Raw genomic sequence first — 22,698 nt, forward strand, 5'->3', positions numbered from 1 at the left:
TATCCAGAGACATTCGAGAGGGTGGCAACAGTGGCCAGAGGACCACTGGGCCACCTTACTTGCCCCCTATCTGTTGGGGGCAGCGTAATTAGCATACCTGAGTTTAGACCCCCCAGGAGCTGCTAAACTATCATAAGGTAAAGGAATTTATCCTCGACCAAGTTGGGGTAAACCCCGAGACATTCAGGCAGAAATTTAGACAGGAACACTACCCTGCCAGGGCATGCCCACGGGGGGTTGCCCAGAGGCTCAGGGAGGCCTGCTGGAGGCGGTTAGAACCCAAGAGGCGGACCAGTACTCAGCTGGTCGACATAATAGTACTCGAGCACTTACTCCAGATTTTGCCAGGTGAGGCGCAGAAACGGGTGCAGGAACAGCAACTGTCAACCCTGGCCGAGGCAGTTACCTTAATGGAGGCCTATTTGGCAGCTGAAGGGATCGGGGAGACGAGCAGGACTCCGTCAGGCGGACATGGGCAACGCCCACTGTTAGGATGAGCCCGGACCCCGCAAGGAGGTAGGGGTTGGAGCCTTGGAGGGTTCATGATGATGGGGGGGGGGGGGGGGGGGGGTCGGGAAGACGGCTCCGCCAGGTCTGCAGAAAATCAGGTAGACTAAGTGGTAAAGAGGGACAAAGCCGTTAGGTGAGAGGAACTGGGGCGAGCCCCTGAGCTAGGGGTAAGCACCCAGGCAAGTTGCTATGAGTGCGGGCAGGAAGAGCACTTTTGCTGGGACTGTCCTTTCATGGACTGCTCGTTTGGGCAGATCGTGAACTCAAGCCCCCAGGCACGGCCGTGGGATAAAGAAAAGCTGTTGGTGCATGTCAAGGTAGAGGGGCAAGCCGTCTGGGCCCTATTAGATTCGGGTTGTGGGCAGACTATGGTCTGGGCCACGCTAGTTCCCCAGCCTGAGCCGGCGGGAGCCCTGGTGTGGCTGAAGTGTGTCCACGGGGACGTCCAACCCTATCCCACAGCCTGGGTATGGATGGCCGATGACTATGAAGAAATAATGTCAGGTAGCGTTAGCTGCAAATTTGAAATATGTTGTTGGGGTGAGACTGGCCCGGATTCCAATGCCTGAGAGGGGCCTGGAGACACCAAACAACCCGGGGGCCCGAGGAGGATGGAGCAGAGAGCGCGCTAGTGGTCTGAAAGGTTACGAGGAGCCGGGAATGCGATCCTCCAGCTGCGGACGAGGGAGCTGGAGAGCTGGCAACCCCTCTGCCACCACAAGAGATCCCTGAAGGATGGAGGGATGGTGACTTTGTACAGGAGCAAGGGGAAGACCCTTCACTGAGCCAAGTGTGAGCAGGCGTGCGAGAGCGCCATGGGCGTAGAGGAGACAGACTAAAGCAAGGTCCCTACTTTGAGGTATGCAGGGACTGGCTATATCGTGTAACAGAGGCCAGGGAGGGTTGTGGCCTGCTGAGACAATTGTTAGTACCAGCTAGCTTTCGGTGTCCGGTCCTAGAACTGGCCCATACCAATCCCTGGGCTGGGCATATGGGGCGAGAACCCTGCAATGCATAGTACAGAGGTTTTTCTGGCCCGGGGTGCATAGAGAGGTGTAAGACTTTTGCAGTTCCTGCCCCGAGTGTCAACTCACTCAACCTTGTGGAACTACCAAGGCCCCCCTGGTTCCCTTACCCATCATAGGAGTACCCTTTGACTGGGTTGCCCCGAATCTGGTGGGTCCCTTAGAACAGACAAAGGCGGGCCACCAATACATAATGGTGTTGGTAGACTATGCCACTCGATATCTCGAGGCGGTGCCCCTGAAAAACACCACCACCCAAACCATAGCGAACGAGCTCGTGAAAATCTTTGCCAGGGTGGGAATATACCCCTCAAAACGCTAACCGATCGAGGGACGAATGTAGCTTCTAAACTTATGGCAGAGTTATGTTGCTTACTGCGCATTAAAACGTTGCGTACCTCTGTCTACCACCCGCAGACTGATGGGCTGATAGAACGATTTAACCTCACACTAAAGAACATGCTCTGCCGGTTCACTGAAGGGGACCTCCAGGAGTGGGACAAACTACTCCCCGCACTCCTGTTTGTGGTTCGGGAGGTACCCCAAGTGTTGACGGGTTTCTCCCTGTTCAAGCTCCTCTATGGGAGGCAGCCCCGGGGTATTTTAGATTTGTTAAAGGAAGCCTGGGAGGACCAAGAGACTCGAGTACAGGGGACGGTGTCGTATGTCCTACGCCTTACAGAGAAGCTACAGCAGCTCGGGGAGTTCGCTAAAGCGAACCTGCTGCAGGCACAGGATAGGCAAGCCTTTTATTATAACCGGGATGCCAAGATACGAGAGTTTAAGCCCGGGGAGAGGGTCCTTCTCCTACACTCAAGTGAGTCTAAACTCTTAGTAAAATGGCTGGGGCTGTACGAGATTGTCCGTAAGGTGGGCACCATAGACTCTGAAGTCCATTTGGTCGGAAAGAGGCGGGATACCCAGGTATACCACGTTCATTTGTTAAAGAAGTGGAACCCAAGAGAAGGGCTTTTCCTAGACCCGCAGCCACGGCCCACAGACCTGGGGCCCTGGGCTGGGGATCTGACGGTAACACGATCTCTGGATCTAGGGCCAGACCTCACGCCTGTCCAAAAACAGGAGGTACAAAAGCTGCTCCAGGAGTATAGCTCGGTCGTAAAGGTTAATGCCAGGGCGTACCGGGTGGATAAACCACCATGTCGCCACCAAACCAGGATGCAGGGTCCGTGAACCAGTACGTCCACTCCCTAGGAAGATGTGGGAAACAGTGCAGAACAAAATCCAGAAAATGCTGCAGTTGGACGTAATTGAGGTGTCATGCAGTGACTGGCGCAGCTTGATCGTCCTGGTTCCGAAACAGGATGGCTCAATATGATTTTTGTATCGATTTCTGGAAGATCAACGCGATCTCCCGGTTCGATGCCTGCCCCGGGTGAATGAGCTTTTAGAGCGGTTAGGCCAGGCCCAATATATTTCCACCTTAGATTTAATGAAAGGGTACTGGCAAATCCCTCCTGACACCTGCCTCTAAGGAGAAGACCTTGATCTCTACCCCCTTCGGGCTTTATCAGTTTAAAACTATGCCGTCCGGACTCATGGGGTGGCGGCAATGTTTCAGAGACTGATGGAACGGGTTTTGTGGGGCCACCAACAATATGCTGCAGCATACATTGACGACATAATCGTATATAGTATGACCTGGGCTGACCACCTCCAACATTTATGTGCAATTTTGGAAGCCTTGCGGGAGGCAGGGTTAACAGCAAACCCAGAGAAATGCTATCTGGGGTAGTGAGAAGTGACACATGTGGGGTTCACAGTAGGAAGGGGCCAGCTGAAACCCCTGGTGAGCAAAGTGCCGGCCCTGGTGGAGTACCTCCCCCAAGACGAAAAAGCAGGTCCGGCAGTTGCTAGGGCTAGCCAGATACTATAGACACTTCATTCCTAACTTTGCTTCGGTGGCTGCGCCCTTGCCCACGTGACGAAAAACAACCACCCGAAGCAGGTGATATGGACTGAACAATGCGCGCATGCTTTCCAGCAACTAAAGACAATTCTAATGCAGGCCCCAGTATTATTACAACCAGACTTTTCAAAGGAATTGATCTTGCAGGCCGACGCTTCTGCAGTCGGGCTGGGAGCAGTGTTAACACAAAACATCGAGGGACAGGAGCATCCCCATAGCCTACCTAAGCCGTAAACTGCTCCCACGCGAACAACGGTACGTCACCATCAAGAAGGAAGCTCTAGCTGCGAAGTGGGCGATAGAGACCTTGAGGTCTCTATTATCTACTTGGAAACCCTTTCACATTAGTGACGGATCATGCGCTGCTGCACTGGATCCAAGCGATGAAAGATTCGAACCCTCAGGTGATGAGGGGGTACCTGGCTTTGCAGCCATACAAGTTCGAGGTGCAACACCACCCTGGGACAAAACACAAAAATGCTGACTTCTTTTCAAGGGCAATGGAAGACAGAGACCCCTGCGACACACCTGTGAGGGTAAGTCTACACTAGCTCGTTAGTTCTAGCTAGGTAGGGTAATGAGGGCAAGCAGAGTTGCAAATGAAGCCCAGGATTTAAATATCCCGGGCTTCATTTGCATGTTCCCGGGTCCTGCCATTTTTAAATCCTCCTTAGTCCGAACTCGGTGCCCCCGGCTACACGCGGCACGGAGTAGGTAGTTCGAATTAAAGATCCTAATTCGATAACCGCAGCGGGAAGGAGGAAGCGGCCCAGGATGACTGCCTGTTTGTGGGTAACTCCGCTGATGAGGGGGAACCCGTGGTGTAACAGTAGGGAATAGCTTAGTTATTTCTTGAAACTGCTTTGAAAGTGAGACCTGGAGCAGTAATCAAACCATCAGTGCTTCAGTTGGCAGTCATTCTGTATATTGCTCCATTTTCAGTCAGGAGAGATACGTCCTGCACAGGTTGTTACAGTGCTCACAGCAGGGTTTAGCTGCACTCCTGTTTTTTAGTTTGAATTTTCCAAAATGTGTAAAGGTCAACAAATTGAGCATTTAAATTGTTACTCTTCCTAGGACCCTCAATTCTTTACATTAACCATAGCCCCTAGAACAAGTTACTGCTATCAAATTGTATTTTTGGAAGGGAGTCTGTAACTGTTTGAGGCAACGAGAGGCCATGCTGACTCATGGCAAGCCCCAAGTCGGGAGCCTCAATGGCTGGGTGGCTGCTAATTAGCCGTTCTAATGGTCTGCTGGTTCAGAGCCAGGCAGTAAATCAAGAATTTAACAGTGTTCCTGCAGGCTACCCCACAGTTGTGGAGCCCAGGCCCTGAGTCAGGGCAAGGGAGCAACAACACAGGGAAACAATAGGGTGGTTCCTTGATGCAGGCTGAGCCAGGGGTTGGTGCTCCTTGCTGGTGGAGAGTTGACAAGTGCAGGGGTTTTGCCCCACAGGGGGAAACCTGCCACCCAGGAAAAGGAGTGGCAGGGGTGATGCAAGCCCTCCCTACTCCACTGCATCCCAGCCCAGGGCCCTAACAGTGGCAATGTGGCAGCTGCTGGACCAGCATGGCTCCAGGCCACAACATGCTGTCCAGCTCGGTGGGTCAGTGGGGGTCCGAGTTGCAGCACGCTGCCCACCCAACCTCCATTTCTTCAGCAGTCCCAGGGTTGGCTGTCTCTGGACCATGTCCTTGCTCCCCTTAGGGGGCCTACCTGAATTGGCTGCCATTCCTCGTCAGCTAAGAACGGGGGCACAGTGTCTATCTGCTCGGGATCCGGGGTAGGCAAGGGTCCAGGTGGTCCAGCCCACTTGGTGGAGTCTCATGCAAGTCTTGAAGGTCCTGGCAGATCAGTGGGCCTGGGTGGTGTCTCCCAGGATCTAGGTCCAGCAGCAGCTGGGGCGATCTAGGCATGGACTCAGGGCCTGGTAGTGGCCTGGGAGGCCAGACCCAGTCATTTATCTGGGTGCAGTGCAGCAGAGCCTTTCTATGCTGGGGAAGAGCCTATGCCCTGCTCAGCAGCTGGACTCTGACTGAGCTAGGAGCTTCCCTTCTTATACCCCTAGACTACGTCTAGACTGGCATGATTTTCCGGAAATGCTTTTAACAGAAAAGTTTTCCGTTAAAAGCATTTTTGGAAAAGCGCATCTAGATTGGCAGGACGCTTTTCCACAAAAGCACATTTTGCGGAAAAGCGTCAGTGGCCAATCTAGCCGCGCTTTTCTGCAAAAAAAAAAAAAAAAAAAAGCCCCTATCGCCATTTTCACGACCGGGGCTTTTTTGCGGAAAACAAATCTGCTGTCTACACTGGCCCTTTTGCGCAAAAGTTTTTCGGAAAAAGAATTTTGCCCGAACGGGAGCAGCATAGTATTTCCGGAAAAGCACCGACAATCTTACATGAGATCGTCAGTGCTTTTGTGGAAATTCAAGTGGCCAGTGTAGACAGCTGGCAAGTTTTTCCAGAAAAGCAGCTGCTTTTCCGGAAAAAGTGGCCAATCTAGACATAGCCCTAGTGCTCTCTTCCTGGGGCTGGGTGATTCTGCCACTGCCCACCAAGGGGTTTTGAGGGGCGTTTCTTCCTCTGCGTCAGGGAGAGGCCCTGCTGTCTCATTCCAGAGGAGGAAGGTGTGGCTGCTGCTCTCCTGACTTCCCCACCCTGCTGCTGCCTCGGCACAGGTTGGAGCTCTCCCTGTCCTGACCATCCACCTTGAGGGGCCCCTGCTGGGCCTTCTCCCTTGGAACTGCTGCTGCTGCCGCCTAGGGCCAGGCCTGCCCCTCCCCTCCAGAGGAAGAGGACTCCACCACCAGCACCCCCTCTCTCAGTTGGCTGCCTCATTGAGGAGGAAGAGAGATGCCACCCCCTGGACTTGTGGAGGGGGCTTTCAACAACTCAGCTACACCATCTATGCTCCTGGGGTGGTGGTAAACTGAGTTGCTGATCCTACTTGCTTGTGCACTCCTCCCTCGCCTTCAGGTGGGTGGGGAGTAGTGGCTACCACTCCCTTCCCTTGGTCATTCCTTTTCTTCCCCTCTCCTCCAAACTTTGGTGCCCTCTTCCCCTGTGTCTTATTTTAGTGGGGAGGAGTGGATATCATCCCCTTCCCAATTGGGCATCCTTCTCCCTGGCTGAGCATAGTGCTTGGTTCAATCTCCTGTTGCCCTCCCTTCCACTGACTCCCCCCGTCTGCTGATGGACGAGGAGCTAACCCTCTTCCCCTTGCCCTGCTGCCTATACCCTCTACTCAACGCTGCCATCACCGCTGCCGACTGCTGCAGCCAACCTACCCACTCCTAGTCTGGATTCTGCTGTGCTCGCTGCTGCGCCCCCCCCCCCCCCGGGAAAACCTTCCACCTTGTTGGGCAAGAAGGGCCTGAGCAGGAACAAGGGCAAAGGCGCATGACAGGGTGGTACTGAAGGGGTCGTTCCTGGTGCCCTAGCAGGGGGCCCTTTACCGGGTCCACTATACCACAGAGGAGACTCGGTGCTTCGTCTGCTGGGTGACAGGGCATGGCTCGAGGGACTGCCCTCTGGCCCACTCAGAGGAAGCATCCGGGGCCCAGGAGGGCACCATCCCCAACACCGCCAGGCCCCCGGTAGTGCGGTGAGCAGGTGGGCCTTGCCTCTATGGAATCCAACTCGGTGGGGCCTGAGGAGGAGAGGGTGGAGTGGTCGCTGCTGGGCGAGGGAGAGGGCTCCCCCCAGGGGCAGATTTCCTCCCCCCCCCCCCGAAAAACATCTGCACCCCGGCCTAGCTGCTGCTGACCAGCCCGCCACCTCAGAGGGCTGGACGCTTGTTTGGGGGAAGCACTGAGTCCGCAAGCTCAGTCTTTTCTTCTCTCCCTCTCTCCTCCACCCCCCGGAGGAGGGCGGGAAGGCCCCCCCTCTGCAAAATACGGGGGGGGGCAGTGCTACCAAGAGCACCCCTAATGAGTGCCAATGGGAGGTGCCAGCTGAGGCAGCCATGGCAGCAAGGGGGGGGACAGTGCTGTCCCCCCTGCAGAGCCCACTCCCAAGGAGGCCTCTGGTAGAGCTCCCCCAGCACCATCTGTGCCCCTCATTGTCACTGCTGAGGTAATTGTTGCCTTGGCAGCCGGTGGGGAGAACTCTGGGGTCGTGGGGATGGAGCTCAGCTCAATCTTTGAGGAGATTGAGACCCTGAGTCTGACCCCACTTGCCCAGATGAAGGACAACCCTCTGCCAAAGGGCCTCGGTCTGGGCGGTGGAGTTCTGCCGTCGCCTCCTCCCCCACGTCCCAGGTGGCTGCCTGCATCCTCAGCTCCATGTAGCCCATCGGCCTGGCCACTTCGGATGCCCCATCTGAGGTTGCCAAGCCTTCAAGGGCGGCGGCCAGCACACGTTGGCCAGGTCCTGGGCTTAAGGGTGCCCCCTCCTCCACCTTTGAGGCGGGGCAGTTGCCTTCCCTTTCTGTTGGGGGGCCGGCAAGTGCCACTCTCCCAACTGATGCTGTGGCTGTGGACCCAGGGTCTCCCTGGTCAATCTGAGCCTGGTGTCGGCGTGGTCCCCCCTCCCTACTCCTGTCCCCTCGGTTTCTGTTCAGGAGGCACCACAGCCTGGTGGCCTGGATCTGGGGGACCTTTCCCGTGACCCTGCCCAAAGCTCTGGTCCGCCTCCCTGTCCCAATCGTCTCTTCGCCCTGCCCCAGCTCCCCTTCCCAGGCCCCGTTCACACCCTTGGGCCTGACCCCACCTTTTTTACAAACCCATTTCCAGCCCTGAGTCCACCCCCTTTCCTGATCCATCTCCCACCACTGTCATCCCCACCTCTGTTCCCAACCTATCATCCAGCCCCGATTCTCTCCCCACGCCCCCCGCCGCCTCCACCGTGAGGCCCACTCCCCCTCCACCATCCCTCCATTCCACTTATTGCCACCCCCGTGGGGGCTGTCTCATTCCCACTATCTGTGGGCGGCCCTCGGGGTGGTATTTGTGTCCCCATCCCTTTAAGGGCTGCCTTGTTCCCTCTGCCGCGTGCCTGTGCGCCACCCCCCCCCCCCCCACTTGCCGGGGTTGGGGACGAGCAGCGCGGTGTTGTCGCTCTTGGTGCCGCGCTGGGGATCGGATCCCAGTTTGTCTATCTCCATAGCCCCCAAGGTCCATCTAGGGGCCCAGACAGAGGAAAAAGCCTGGTGCCCCTTTGGTGCTTGGGCCTGAGCTTTGCCAGTTTCTCGCGGACACCTGTGGGGGTAAGGGAAAGGAGGAGCTCGGGGAACTTTCACACCGTCCTTCGGGCCACAACAGCCCTCTTGACAGAGGAGAGAGGGACCAAGAGGCAGGACATTGCGGTTTACCGCCAGACCCACAAATTCTGAGACACTTTCCTGGCCTTTGGGTCGGAGAGAGGCCTATTGTGGGGCCTGCGGGGGGGCTGACGATTACCTTGCCCGTGAGGATCCACCCTCGCCCTCACCATGAAATATACAATCATTGCAACTTTAAATGCCCCGGGACTGTAGAGCGGGTCTCCGCAGGAGCCGGTTGCTCTCCTTCCTCTGGGAGGGGGGGTACTTGGTGGTTTTCCTGCAGGAGACCCACACGACTCCAGCTGTCAAGGCTGGCTGGCAGCTGGAGTGGGGGGACGGTGTATTTGTCACCTCAGTGCCCACTCGGCTGGGCTGGTCACCCTGCCCTACGGCCTGAGGCGCTGGGGGTCACCGAGGTCATCCGGGCCTGCCTGCTGCATCTCCAGGCCTGCGTGGAGTGGCTGACATCGAAACTGGTCAACGTTTATGCCCTGACTTTGGGCCTGGACCGGGTCACCTTTTATCAGCAGGCGGCCACCTTCCTCTGCACCCTGGATCCTCGCGAGTGTCTGGTCCTAGGCAGGCACTTTAATACCACCCTTGATGACCGGGACCGCTTAGGGCTTGAACTGCCAGGTCACGGCAGGCATCCTCTGGGAGATGATGGACCACCACTCCCTGGTGCATGTCTGGCAAGACCACCACCCGGATGATGACACCACCTTCATATTCGTCTGGGTGGGGGACGATCAGTCGAGCTACTCCTGGTTGGATCGCATTTATCTCTCTTGTTTCTATCTAGCACGAATCCACTCCTCCAGCATCCGGACAGCCCCCTTCACGAACCATTATTTGCTGTCCATGAAAGCTTCTCTCTGCGGAGAGGCTGGGGCCAGCCTACTGGCACTTTAGCAATAGTCTGCTGGAGGATGTGGGCTTTGTGGCATCCTTCCAGGAGTTCTGGCTGGCCTGGTGGGGGCAGCGGCCCGCCTTTCCCTTGGCATGGCGATGGTGGGACGTGGGGAAGGTGCATGCCTGGCTCTTCTACTCTGACTACTCCCGGGGTGCCAGCGGGCGGAGGGACGTGGCAATAGGTTGGAGTGAGGTTTCGAAGCTTGAGGGGCACCTGGCATCTGACCCCAAGGATCCGCCCCTCCGCGAGGCGTACCGGGAGAGGCGGGAGGAACTGAGCCTTCCAGGGCCACTGGGCCCGGGGTGCCTTTGTTCGATCCCGCATCCATCTCCTGTGGGCTGCTTCTATGCCCTGGAGAAAGAAGGTGGCTAAAAGGCATGTCACGTGCCTTCTGGCGGAGGATGGCACACCCCCCCCCCCCCCCCCCCCCCCCACAGATCCAGAGGAGATGCGTGGAAGGGCCAGGGCCTCCTACGCCAGTTAGTTCTCCCCGGATCTGACAGAAGCAGGCGCCTGCAGGGTGCTCTGGACCGAGCTCATGACAGTCGTCGCGGGCGACCGGGACCGGCTAGAGCTGCCTCTAACTGGCAGAGTTCTCGGAAGCCCTCTGTCTCATGCCTACCAACAAAACCCTGGGCATGGACTGGCTGACCGTGGAGTTCTACCATGTGTTCTGGGACATCCTCGGCCCAGACCTCATCACCATCTGGTCTGAGTCCTTGGAGAGCGGGGTCCTCCTTCTGCCGAAGAAGGGGGACCTCCACAACCTTTGGAACTGGCATCCCCTCTCACTCCTTAGCATGGACTACAAGGTCGTAGCAAAAGCCATTTCGCTGCAACTGCGGTCCGTGCTGGCAGATGTAGGTCTGCTCGGGGTGGATCACGCCATCCCAGGCTGTAGTATTTTCGATAATTTATACTTGGTCCGGGATCTCCTAGAGCCCGGGCGTAGGGACGGTCTGTTGTTCGCCCTCCTGTCCTTGGACCAGGAGAAGGTGTTCGACGGGATGGACCACGGGTATCTCCTGGGCACTCTGCAGGCCTTCGGCTTTGGGCCCTGTTTTGTGGGTTTTCTCCAGATACTGTACGCCGTTGCAGAGTGTTTGGTCAGGCTCAACTGGACCCTGACTGAGCTGGTCAGCTTCGGGGGGCGGGGAGGGGAGTACGTCAGGTGTGTCCACTGTCAGGCCAGCTGTACTCCCTGGCGATAGAGCCCTTCCTCTGTCTCCTCTGTTGGAGGTTGATGGGGTTGGTGCTCTGAGAGCTGGAGCTGGAGCTGCTGCTGGTGCTGTCGACGGACGCCGATGACGTGCTCCTTATGGTCCAGGACCTGGGTGACCTGGAGCGAGTGGAGGCCTGCCAAGCTGTCTACTTGGCGGCCTCCTCCGCCCAGGTCAACTGGGTCAAGAGCTCTGGCCTGGTGGTCGGGGATGGGTGGCAGGTAAGCTCTTACTCTACCTGATGGCCTAAAGCACGGGTGGGAATGGGTCCGCTGCTCTATCTGGGCGTCTTTCTATCTGCCACGCATCCTTCTCCGCCGGAGAACTGGCAGGGTTTGGAGGCAAGGGTGGGTGAGCGGCTGTGGAGATGGACAGGACTGCTCCAGTGTGTCTCCCTTTGTGGGAGGGCACTAGTGCTAAATAACTGGCCCTGTCCATGCTCTGGCACCGGCTCAACACCCTGAGCCTGGCCCTGGAGGTCCTGGCCAGGCTCCAGGGGGTTGCCCTGTAATTTTTCTGGCCAGGACTGCACTGGGTCTCTGTAGGCATCCTGTGTTTTCCCCTGGAGGAGGGGGGCCAGGGCCTGGTCTGCATGTGCAGCCAGGTCCAGACCTTCCTGGCCTTGCAGAGACTTCTCCATAGTGCGGGTAGTCCGGCATGGACCATTTTGGTGTATGCCTTCTTCCGCCGGCTCCAGTATGACAGGCAGCTCTTTTTCATCTACCCGAGGGGTCTTCTGTGAGATATCTGAGCTTCTGGAATTCTACCAGGAACTCCTCCAAACCTGGAAGCTGTTCTCTGCAATCAGGTCCTTTGTGGCCACTGAGGGAGCAGACCTAGCGGAGCCCCTGCTCCACAATCCAGCCTTGTGCGTGCAGGAGGCGGAGTCTCCCTCAGTGCACCGGAGGCTGATCCTGGTGGAAACCACCAAGTTCAGGGACCTCCTGGAGTATGACAGAGGGGACTAGGTGGACCCCTGAGCACTCGTTCAGTGCATGGGGCTCGCCAGCCCCCAAGCCCCTCCATGCATATTCCAGGAGGTGAAGGCGGCTTTGTTGCAGCCCGCTCTCGATTTCCTGCAGCGGTCCCTGCAAGAGGGTATGCCCCGCCCCTCCCTCCCCTGCAAATTCACCATCCCTTATCGGGCCCCTGTTCCTTGGGCCCCTCCAGCCTCCCCATCCTTGGACCCCCAGCTGGCTGCAGGATCTGGCAGCTGGTCTGCTTTTGAACCACGCCTAGGGAACACGTGTACACGCTCGTGCTTCGTACAATGCATTTCCTCACCCTCGTGTCCTGCACCAACATCAAGTGGCCAGACTACCTTAGACCAGTTGAGGGTGGGGAATCCCAATGGGCCATTGTGTATTCCACCCTAATCATGTGGCCCCTCAGGTACAGTAGTTGGCAGCTCCTATCCCAGACACCTGTCCTTTCTGCGGCGTGAAGGAAAACCTGGCGCACGCGTATTTGCAATGCGCCAGGTTGCAGCCCCTATTCCGGCTCCTCCAGAACCTCTTATTGAGGTTCTGGTTGCACTTTTCCCCACGCTTTTTCATTTATGCACACCCCTTCCGTGGCCCCACAAAGTCGCAAGACCTCCTCGTCAACCTCCTGGCCCTGAACCAGGAGGAGGATGCTGGAGGAGGGGTGCTCTGTGACTGTGGGGCCTACTTCTGTTCCTCCCTTGAATCACGTATCCGAGCAGTTTCTCTGGGCATCATCCACTGGCCCAATCAAAAGCTTTGAGGAGCAGTGGGCGCTGTCGGGGGTTCTTTGCTCGGTGTCCTCATCTGGTTCCCTTATTTTGAACCTTTGACCCATACACCCTGACCTTTTGTCATCATTTGTCCCTTGAGATGAGTTGGGCCTAGGTCTAGTCACCTGTCCCACAAGGCTGGGGGAGGGGCTTTGAGAAGTGGGTGGGCTAGTGCCTGCCCACCCTGCCCATGGCTTCAAATAGTGACTCACTACACTTCTCCCCCTCCCCCGCAAGTCCAGTCTGTGGTCTCTGGGGCTGGATTCTGGCTTTTCCCCTGGGCGGGAGAAAGTCAGCATTTATATGTTCCTTACCAACTCGGTGTCGGATTGAAAAGGTGTATTGCTGCAGTGTTAGGTACCAGCGTGTGAGGCGGGCCTTGGTGTCTTTAATCCAGTGCAGTCACTGTAGGGGAGCATGGTCTGTCACGAGGATGAACAGGGCACCTAACAGATAGTAGTAGTGGAGGGCCTCAATGGCCTATTTGATAGCAGGAGCCTCTCTTTCAATTGTGGAGTATTTACGCTCCCGTGGGAACAACTTCCTACTCAAATATAGGATAGGATGTTCATCTCCACGGCTCGACAAATAATGTAATCTACCCGCCCGTGGGGAGTAGATTACAACCCGGAAGAGCCAGCTCAGAGCGCAGAACCGCGTGGCTGGTGAGCGGGGCTCGCTGCTGCTTGGCGAGCCCTGTTCATCTCCATCCACTTCTTGTGACAGGACTGCCCCCAAGCCTACTTCTGAAGCGTCTGTCTGTAGCACAAACTCCTTAAAATGTGGATTAAAAAGTACTGGTTCCTGTGACAGGATCCTTTTCAACCTACAAAAGGCCTCCTCACACTCTGTATTCCACCTAACCTGTCGGGGGCTGTCTGTCTTCAGGAGTGAGGGGAGGGGGGCCGTGATGGTTGCAAATTGGGTAACGAATCTCCTGTAATAGCTGGCCAGGCTGAGAAATTGCCAGGCCTGGCATTTGGTCTTCGGGGCTGGCCAGTCTTGCAATACTTGCGCCTTTTTGCTAAGGGGTCATACCTGTCCTCTGCCCAAGGTATACCCCATAAGTCATTTCTTGCCACCCTACCCTACTTTTTTGGGGGATTGGCTGTAAGCCCCGCCCGCTGTAGTGACTGAAGGGCCGCTGTTACTTGCCTCAGGTGCGTGTCCCAGTCTTTGCTGTAAATTGCGACGTCATCTAGATAGGCTGCCACGTATTTAGTGTGGGTGCTCAAGAGGTGGTCCATTAATCTCTGAAACTTCGCTGGAGCCCCCGTGTAGCTCGAAAGGCATTCGGACAAAGTGGTACACTCTGGTGGGGGTAGCAAAAGTCGTCTTTCTCATGTTTGTGGGTGTGACGGGGCAAACAGGCCCCGCACTGCAGGGCAGGGAGTAGCCCAGGCCCAGCTGGCGGAGAGGGCATGCTCCCAGCAGAGGCCAGGTATAAAGGCAGAGGGAGCCCAGCAGGCAGGCAAACAGCTGGGTGAGGGAGGAGACCAGGCCAGGTCAGTGTTTTTGCAGCCGCTGGGACCAGAGTCGCTGCCAGTGCTGGACCCTGACACCAAGGAAGCGGACCCCGACCCCGGTAGACCGGAGCGTACCCACAACCCTGGCAGGTACTGCCTCAGAGGCCAATGGGCCCCAGGGGAACCGGGGCGTGGTAGGAAGCAGCCCAGGGCAGGGGATACAAAGCATGGCTCGGCGTGTATCGGCCGGATTCCCCGCCGAGACAGCAGGAGCCACAGACCCTGCCTAAAGGGCCCTGGGCTGGGACCCGGTGGAGAGGGAGGGCCCGGGTCCCCCTACCACGCAGGCCCCCCCCCCCCCCCCCCCGGATAACCAGGCCTGGGGCCAGGAGAGGCTCCTCAGAGGGACTAGGCCTTTGATACCGTATATCCCCTGATAGAGGGGCCTGGACTTTTGGGGACTTTGGGTGCGGTATAGGCCCGGACTGAGACGCGGGCCAGTATAAGGGGGGGCAGCAGCCCCCGTCAGGGGTGTACCCCCTGACAGTGGGTCAAGGGGTATTTGTCAATACCCCTTTGTCAGATCCAATGTTGTAATATACTTGGCTGTCCTCAGGCGCTCCAGCAGTTAATTCACTCGGGGCATCGGGTAGGCATCAAACTTGCGAAAGTCGATGCAAACATGCAAGCTTCCATCAGGCTTTGGTACCAACATGATGGGCCTCTGCCATTCGCTCTAGTAGGGTTCTATCACCCCTGGTTCCAGCATTATCTGGATTTCCCTCTGGACAGCCTCCTGTCTTTGCCGGGGGAGAGGGCGGGTTGCCTCCTGGACCATGGTCCCTGGGGTTGTTGGGATCTTGTGATAAACAATAGTTGTATATCCTGGGTGGGCTGTAAACATCTCCTGAAAGGAGCTCAGCAGGCGGTGAGCATCAGCATGTTATTGGGGGGGGAGAGGGTGGTGTTGAGAGCAGGTTCATCTGCTGCCTCCCCGTTTTCCAGATCCACTGCCTGAGGCCCCAGTGCGGGGTCTGGGGGGTGAGGGGCAATTATCAGTCCTCCTTGGACCTGCCAGGGCTTTAAAAAGTTCACATGGTAGATTTGTCTTTTGCTACGGTGATCGGGCTGCCGGATTTCATAGGTAACAGGGCCCACCTGCCGGATCACCTCATAGCGGGCAAGGAGTTTTGACTCCTCTGACGGTAGGAGTAATACTACCTTCTCCCTGGTTTGGAAAGTATGCTCTTGAGCCCCTTATTATACTGACTTTTCCTGGGACCTTTGGGCCGCTCGAAGGTTTTCTTGGGCCAACACCCCCACCAGTGCAAGACAGTCCCGCAACTCGAGCACATATTGTAGCAAACTCTGGGAGGCAGGCAGCCTCTACTCCCACTCGTCGCACACAAGGTCGAGGACCCCCCGTGGCTGGCGACCGTATAGCATCTCAAAAGGAGAAAAGTGGGTTGAGGTCTGGGGTACCTTGCGTATGGCTAGGAGTAGCGGTGGGAGCATCTGGTCCCATTGTCGTAACTCCTGTGGAGGAAATCTTCACAGCATGTCCTTGAGTGTTGTATTAAATTGCTCTACGAGCCTGTCTGTCTGGGGGTGGTGGGTAGATGTTTGAAGCTTTTTAATGCCTAACAAGGCACATACCTGTCACAGGAGTTGAGAGAGAAAGTTTGTTCCTTGGTCGGTTAAGAGTTCCATCAAGTCCCACCCGAGTGAATATCTTCACCATCTCAGCTGCAATGGTCCAGGTGTGAATATTCCAGATGGGGACTGCTTTGGGGAACCAGGTTGCGTAGTCCAGTAAAACCAATATGTACTTATACCTATCTGTACTCTTTGCAGGGGACCTACTATGTCAGGGGTTCCCAACCTGGGGTATGCATACCCCCAGGGGGTACGAGAAGCTTGTCAAGGGGGTATGGGGAATATTTGGTAAATAACTAATTATCCTAACTGAAATATTCCAAAAGTAGTAGTGTTAGTGAAAAAAGTTGTGGGTTTTAGAGTCTAGAATTTATTTCCTTTCATATTGAATAGGGGGTATGGGAAGGTTTACTAAAAGCCAAGGGGGTACGGGGACCGAAAAAGGTTAGGAACCCCTGCACTATGTCCATGGCCACCCGCTCAAAAGGCATGCCCATCACTAGGAGAGGAATCAAGGGAGCTTTAGGCACTCACGAACCTGTAGCAAGTTGACAGGTGGGGCATGAGTTGCAATACTCCCAGACCTCTTGGCAAATCTCCAGCCGAAAAAACTGTGTCAAGACCTGGGCAAGGGTCTTCTCGTGCCCTAGGTGCCCAGCAGCCGGGATGTGCTAACTGCAGAACCGCCCTCCAGTGCCGACGAGGTACTACCAGCTGAGTCTGTTCTTCCTGGGTCTGCGGGTCTTTGGCAAGTCGATACAAGTGGTCTGCAACCAATTAAAAGCGGGGCCATTGTACTGCTCATTGGGAGTCCTTTGTTACCCTGTTGACCCGTGTCACTACTTCAAATGCTCGGACTAGTGTGGGATCTTCTCGTTGATCTCGGCTAAAGTCTGCGCTGGGGTCCAGAATGGAGGTCCCTGGGTCCCGGTGGGTGGGTGGGGCTGAGTCTGAGTCGTCGCCTGGGTTTTAGCCGGCTCCGTCACCCGGTCTAAGGTTCCCATCTCTTGGTGGTTTTCCACCGGGTCCCCTTCTAAAGCACTCTGTATCTCAGGCTGTCCCAAGCTGATCTCCTGTAACAGTTCTCCAAAGTTGGGCCAGTCACATGTGAGGATGATGGGATAGGCCAGGGTGGGGGCCACACCCACTGCCATCTCTATTGTTTACCCCCCCCCCCCCCCCCAACTGTCAGCGGTACATGGATCTGGGGATAGGTCTGGATGTCTCCATGAATACATTGTATTTTTACTTCGCCGTCAATTGGCCTGGGGCCGGGGAGTATTTGCCGTTGAACCAGGGTTTGCACGCAGCCGGAGTCAAGAAGGGCAATCCATAGTTTTGCCTCAATCGTAACATGGGTTGTCAGTTTAAGGGGAGACTGTGGGCGGACCCGAGATTCCCCAGCACAGACTTGCCCAAAGTTACAGCAGGACTGCACAGACCTGGATTGTAAGTGCCTGTATCACCCACAGGAAAAACAGGGTCCTACTTTGGTCAACCCCTTCCTCCGCAGTCGCTGGTGCCTGCTTCAGTTTCCCTCTGGTTTTGTGTCCAACATGGGGCATGGAGCCCTGGCTGTCCAGCTGTGGTGTTGAGCTCGGCCACTGCCACTCATCTCTGGGGAAGGGTGTGATGTAGTGGGGGTACTTGCTGGGCTGTGGTGACCTCTGCTGTCCGGAGCAAGACCCAGCAGGGAAAACCTCATTATGCAAAGGTGACTCAAAAACCTGTCTGACCTGCGGCCCCCCATGGGGAGAAACAAAGGGAGGTGGAATGCTGCCCTGGCTGTGGGCAGGGCTGGAAGAGGGGGAGTTAGTTCCTGGCTGGAAGGCAGGGAAGAAGGAGCTGGGGAGGGGGGCTGGGACTCCCCTATCTCAAGGGGGGCACTGAGGCCTCTTAGCCCCAGTTCCTGTAACCAGATTACATCTGTGCTGCGCTGTGCTGGAGGAACAATAAACAACCTCCATTCTACTGGCTGGTGAAGTCTGTTCATGCCATTTCGGGGCGCAGGAGATGGGAAAACCCCGACGCGTCGTCACACTGGTGTCAGAAGTGGGATCCACTGCACCCCGTGGATGAAGCTCCCAGCGGCAAGCGACAAGGCGCCGTAGAAGCAAGAGCCCTGGAGCCAGGCGTGCTGGAGGCAGAGCGAAGCGGTTCCGGGGAATCGTGGGGCGCTGCAGCACTAGACTGGTGAGTCTGCACCGAGGGGACCAGCGGGCAGATGGCCTACGCCCGACTCTTGAAGGCAGAGCTGATGGGGCTGTGCAGAGAGAGGGGCTTGCCTGTGCGGAAAGCAACCAAGGCCCAGCTGATTACCCAGCTGGAAGATAATGACCAGCCACAGGGCCAGGATCTTGTCCCCAGGGGAAGCAGCCAGACCCCCCCCCCCCCCCGAGAGTGTGTCAGTCTCTGAGAGGGGGAGGAGCATTGAAACCCAACGGAGAGATGAGACAGCATCTCCCGGGAGGCCTGCAAGCCATAGCCCATCTAGGGCAGGGACCACCCCAGCGGAGCTGCGGCGGCTGGAGATCCAGCTGCAGATGAAGGAATTGGAAATACTAGACCGAGAGAAGGAGCGCCAAGACCGAGAGAGGGACCGCCAGGACCGAGAGAAGGAGCGCCAAGATCGAGAGAGGCAGCGACAGCATGAGCTGGCCATGGCAGAGCGGAGAACCTGCGGGGCCCCGGCTGCGCCAAGTGCGGATGGGCCCCAGGGTCCTGGGGTTGCCAGGCGCTTGGAGAGGCTCACGGTGGCCCAATTGAAGGACGTGGGCGACATAGACGGGTTCCTCAGCTCCTTTGAGAGGGCCTGTGGACTGCAACGGGTCCCCCCAGCTGACTGGCTACAGGAGCTCGTCCCCGCACTGAACCAGGAGGCGGCCGGAGTGCTCAGTCAGCTGGAGGACCTACAGCCAGGGGATTACAACCGAGTCAAGGAGGCCCTGCTGCACAAGTTCGGGCTGACCCCCGAGATGTACAGGGAGAAGTTCCGGGGGGTACAGAAAGGGCCACGGGAGACCTATGTGGACTGGCCTCCCGCCTGTCGCAATACTGCCGCAAGTGGGTGTCTGGAGTCGGAGCCCAGACCGCAGAGGAGCTGCTCAAGCTGGTCATGATGGAGCAGCTCTATGAAGCATGCCCACCCAAACTGAGGCTGTGGCTCAAGGACCGGAGACCAGAGAACCCCCAGGAGGCCGAGAGACTGGCGGATGAGTTCATGGAGAGCTGGTCCGGGTGTGAACGGGAGTCCCGGAGAGAAAGAGAATTGCGCAGAGACCGGTTCTTGGCTGAGCAACAGAGAGACACACCTCCGAGGCGAGCCCCAGGGACCAGGACCAGTCATCGATACCCCAGAAAACCAGCCAGGGCCCGGGCAGAGCCGACCCGAATGGGCCCACAGAACCTAACTTGCCATCGCTGTGGGCAATGAGGCCACAAGAGGGCTCAATGCACCAGGCGCAAGAACAGGTCCCATGACCTGGGACTTTCCAGGGTTAACTGGCTGGGGCGGGAGGAAGGGCAGGCTGCCCCAGAGGCAGGGGCTGGCCGGCAAACCTCCGCTCGGGGAGGGGGGAAGGATGCTCAGTGCACCACCCCTGGGAGGTCTGACCCTTGGGAGACAGATTTATCCGTGCACCGGGTGGGGGCAGGGCGGCCCCTACGGAGAGACTGCCTCGTACCCCTGGAGGTGGATGGCAGGAAGGTGACGGGTTTCTGGGACACGGGCGGAGGTGACGCTGGCCCGACCCGACATAGTGGGCCCAGACCATATGCTACCCAACACTCAGCTGACACTGAGGGGCATAGGGAGCACCCCCTTTAAGGTACCCGTAGCCAGGGTGCATCTGAAATGGGAGGCCAAGGAGGGCCCCAAGGAAGTGGGGATGCACCCGCACTTGCCCACCGACGTGCTAATGGGGAGTGACCTAGAGGAGTGGCCAGACGGACCCCACAGGACGCTGGTCACCACCCGTAGCCAGAGCAAGCGAGGGGCTGGCGGCCCGGAACTCGAGGAGGTTCCCCAACAGGGGGCCCAGGGCCCCGTCCCAGCAGACCTAGAGTTGGACCTAGGCAGTGGGGGGAACCACGGCCCTGTCCCAGCCCCAGCCGCTGAATTCCAGGCGGAGGTGCGAGCGGATCCCTCCCTGCAGGCCCTGAGGGACCGGGCTGACCTGGGTGCAGCTCAACCCCTAGGAGGAGATTGCCAGGAGAAGTTCCGGTCGGAGAGGGGATTTCTGTACCGGGAATGGCTTTTCCCCCGGGACGGTAGGGAAGTGGGGGCTCCAGCGGCAGCTGGTGGTTCCCTAAAGGTATCACCGCAAGCTGCTACACCTGGCCCATGACATCCCGTTCTCGGGACACCAGGGGATCCGGCGCACGCGGCTGAGGCTGCTCCAAAACTTCTACTGGCCGGGGATGTTTGCAGCGGTACTGCCGGTCCTGCGACTCCTGCCAACGAGTGGGGAAGGCCCAAGACAGGAGGAAAGCTGCGTTGAGACCCCTGCCCATCATAGAGGAGCCTTTCCAGAAGGTGGCGATGGATATTGTGGGGCCCTTCAACAGAGCGACCCGGACAGGGAAGAAATACATCCTGGTGGTGGTGGACTTTGCCACCCGCTACCCCGAGGCCGTGGCCCTGCCCTCTATCGAGGCAGACACGGTGGCAGACGCACTGCTGACCATTTTCAGCAGGGTGGGGTTTCCCCAGGAGGTTCTCACGGACCAGGGATCCAACTTCATGTCGGCCCTGCTCCGGTGCTTGTGGGAGAAGTGGGGTGCAACACACCTGGGCCTCGGCGTATCACCCCCAGACCAACGGGTTGGTGGAGAGGTTCAATGGGACTCTGAAGCAGATGCTACGGACCTTTATGCACAAACACCCGCAGGACTGGGACAAGTACCTACCCCACCTGCTGTTTGCATACAGGGAAGTGCCCCAGGAGTCCACGGGGTTCTCGCCGTTCGAGCTGTTATATGGGAGGTGAGTGAGGGGCCCCCTGGACTTACTGAAAGACGAGTGGGAGGGGAAGGTCTCCCCAGAGGGTGAGCCGGTCGTGGAATACGTCCTGACAGTCCGGGAAAGACTTGCCGAGCTCATGGGCCTGGCCAGAGAGAACCTGAGCAGGGCCCAGAGGAAGCAGAAGGTCTGGTACGACCGCAATGCACGGGCCCGCGCCTACGCTACCGGGGACCAGGTGATGGTCCTGATCCCCGTGCGGAAGAACAAGCTGCAAGCCGCCTGGGACGGCCCCTTCAAGGTGGTTAAGCAGCTGAACGAGGTGAACTACGTGGTGGAGCTGACGGGCCGGACGCGCGGCCAGCGGGTATATCATGTTAACATGATGAAGCCGTACTGGGACAGGGAGAACTTGGTGCTGGCCGTGTGTAAGCCCTGGGAGGAGCAGGGGGAGGATCCCCTGGTGGGCCTGTTCCCTGGGACCGGAGAGGACTCTTCGCTGGAGTCAATTTCCCCCTCGGACCAGCTCACTCCGGCCCAGCAGGCCGAGATCCGGGAGGTGCTGCGCTCCCACCAGCAGCTGTTCTCCGACAAGCCTGGTCTCACCAACCTGGCTGTCCACCGGGTGCAGACGGGCACTCACCCCCCGGTGCGCTGCTCCCCATTCAGGGTCACAGGGAAAACAGCCCAGGACCTGGAGAGAGAGGTCCAGGACATGTTGGCCCTGGGGGTGATCCAGCCATCCTCCAGCCCCTGGGCCTCTCCCGTGGTGCTGGTTCCCAAGAAGGACGGGTCGATCCGGTTCTGCGTGGACTACCGGAAGCTCAACGCCATCATGGTGTCCGACGCCTACCCGATGCCAAGGCCCGACGAGCTCCTGGACAAGCTGGGGGGAGCTCGCTACCTCACCACCCTGGACCTCACCAAGGGCTACTGGCAGGTGCCGCTAGACCAGGAGGCCAGTCTGAAATCGGCTTTCATCACGCCGCTGGGGCTCTATGAGTTCCTGGTCCTGCCCTTCGGCCTCAAAGGGGCGCCGGCCACCTTCCAGCGCCTGGTGGACCAACTGCTGCGGGGAATGGAGAACTGTGCCCTAGCGTACATCAATGACATCTGCGTCTTCAGCCAGTCCTGGGAGGACCACGTGGCCCAGATCAACCAGGTACTGTATCGGCTGAGGGAGGCTGGGCTGACCGTAAAGGCTGGGAAGTGCAAGGTTGGAATGGCCGAAGTGTCCTACCTGGGCCATAAGGTGGGGAGTGGCTGCTTGAAGCCGGAGCCGGCCAAAGTGGAGGCCATCCGGGACTGGCCTGTGCCCCAGACCAAGAAGCAGGTCCAGGCTTTCATTGGGATGGCGGGGTACTACCGGAGGTTTGCGCCCAACTTCAGCTCCATCGCTGCCCCGATCACAGAGCTGTGCAGGAAGGGGAGGCCAGACAGGGTGGTCTGGACGGAGCAGTGCCAGAGGGCTCTCTGTGCACTGAAGGAAGCCCTGGCCAAGGCCCCAGTGTTGGTAAACCCAGACTTCGACAAGCCCTTTATCGTGTTTACGGACGCCTCGGACACCGGGCTGGGGGCGGTGCTGATGCAGGCGGACGAGAAAGGGGAACGTCACCCCATCGTGTACCTGAGCAGGAAGCTGCTGCCCCGGGAGCGGAGCTACGCGACCGTAGAGAGGGAATGCCTGGCCATGGTGTGGGCCCTGCAAAAGCTGCAGCCATACCTGTTTGGCCGGTGTTTCACGGTGTTCACCGACCACTGCCCCCTGACCTGGCTACACCAGATGAAAGGGACCAACACCAAGCTGCTGCGGTGGAGCCTGCTCCTACAGGACTACGACATGGAAGTGATCCACGTCAAGGGGAGGCCAACATCATCGCCGACGCGCTGTCCCGTAGCGAGGGGCCCGAACTTCCCTAGGTCACGAGCGGAGTGACCCTGCTCAGTTTGCTCTCGGAGGGGGGAGAACTGTGACGTAGTGGGGGTACTTGCTGGGCTG

This window comes from Pelodiscus sinensis, chromosome 15 (genome assembly GCF_049634645.1).
Source record: "Pelodiscus sinensis isolate JC-2024 chromosome 15, ASM4963464v1, whole genome shotgun sequence".
NCBI lineage: Eukaryota > Metazoa > Chordata > Testudines > Trionychidae > Pelodiscus > Pelodiscus sinensis.